This window comes from Malurus melanocephalus, unplaced genomic scaffold, assembly GCF_030028575.1.
Source record: "Malurus melanocephalus ecotype Western Australia unplaced genomic scaffold, MMel_1.1 scaffold_843, whole genome shotgun sequence".
NCBI classification, from domain to species: Eukaryota; Metazoa; Chordata; class Aves; order Passeriformes; family Maluridae; genus Malurus; species Malurus melanocephalus.
Window position 1 is genome coordinate 130,438 of NW_026624075.1, and position 1,744 is coordinate 132,181.

Here is a 1,744-nt window from a genome sequence, read left to right on the forward strand (position 1 = left end):
GTGGGTGCTGCAATATGGGGCAATCATGGAATTCTCGTCCCATTCCAGGAAAGCAGCCCCACAGACAAACCCAAAAGCATCCCCTCAGGGTGTGGGGGTGACCCCGAGCTGGGGACACTGAGGGGTTTGTTCAGAAGCCAGAGCTGCAGGAGGCATTGCTGGGAACTGCAGTGACCACAGCTCCTGCTGCTGCTCTCCAAGGGGCTTCCCAGAAAGGAGAGAACTGCCAGGAAAATACCGGGGCTGAAAATCCCCTGGGAATGAAACCCAGATGCTCAAAATGGCATTGGGAGCAAACTCCAGTATTCCAGGAGCTCAACACAACCAAAACCTCAGCAAGTCAGGGAGGCAGAGCCACATTTTGCAAAGAAAGAAGCGCAGGCTGTTCGACTGAGCTCACCTGGGTGCAGAGGGACAAAGCTGGGGCTCAGCTCTAACAAAACTCAAACTGGGAAGGCAAAGAAGTGCTCCAGAAAGGAATCAGGCTCCAGCACAGCCAGCAAATGCTCCAAGAGCCTTCCCTCAGCCCAGGGGAATCCTCTGTCAGCAGCAGAGCGTGCAAAGATCACAGCTCCTCCTGCTCCAGGGAAAGCCACCACGATTCCAACAGCACAACTTCCCCGAGGCAACAGGACTCCTGAAACTGCCCCAGCCTTTATTTTACAGCAATTTCCACCCCCTTTTTCCTGAGGTGGAAATCCCAGCGACACGTTCCTGAGCAAAGGGAAACTATTTCAACACTGAGGAGAAACAAATATCGGTGAGTGTGAGCGCTCCGAGCAGGCTTCCCTTCCAAAAACAGCAGCGTTTTGGTGGGAATTTGCTGCAAGTGCAGCACAGCCAAAGCATAAATCCAATTTTTCCAAGCCATGCCCTTTGCCAGTTTGGCTCCCACCTTTCCCTGCTGGCAGAAAGAGCAGCAGCGAKGGCTTTTCTGCTGTGACATCAGGTGAGCTTTGCCTCTGCTGCTCTTACAACACCAGCACCAGCCAGAATCAGATCCCAGACCAGATTCTCTTGCTCAGAAAGGGGTGGAACTGATTTTTTTTCTTTTTTTTTTCCACAGCACTCAGGGAAAAGCAAAGCCCACAAAGGCCTTTATGTTTCTGGAAGAGCCAGGAGGCAGAGCCCAGCACAAAGAGCTGCACTGAACAGACCTGACAGCCCCTGGAAGTGATTATGGCACCGTGACATTCCTAAATATCCTCATTAGCTACTCTGGGCTGGGGGTGAAGGCATCTCTGTGGTCAAAGAGACCCCCTCAGGCTGGTTTGGCACATTTGGGCTCTTTTTTCTCCCCACAGCAGCAGCCACCAGCAATCCCCCACCTCGCCAAACCCCCTGGATTATCACATCCGTTCTTTGGGCACAAAACCCCTTGTTTTGGACATGTCACACCACAGAAATCCTGTCTGTGAGTCGAGGCTGTCCATCAGCTGGAATTCCATTGTTCTTTCCCTGTCCCTGGATGTCCCCTGGAGCTGCAGGAACAGGAAAAGCAGTGTGGGGGCAATGCCTGGGCAGCCTCACACCCCCTCAGCCCTGGCAGGAGCTCTGCCAGTGGGGTTCTTGCTCTTCCTCTAAAGAATTCCAGGGGGAAAGAGAAATCCTGAGGGGTTTAACACTCGCTGGGCAAACAAATCCAGAGGATTCYAAGGACAGGGTGCAGGCCAAGAACTCAGATGGCTCAGCAGATAAAGAACTGAAATATCTGTGTGCTCACAGCCAGAGTGGCCCAGAGCTC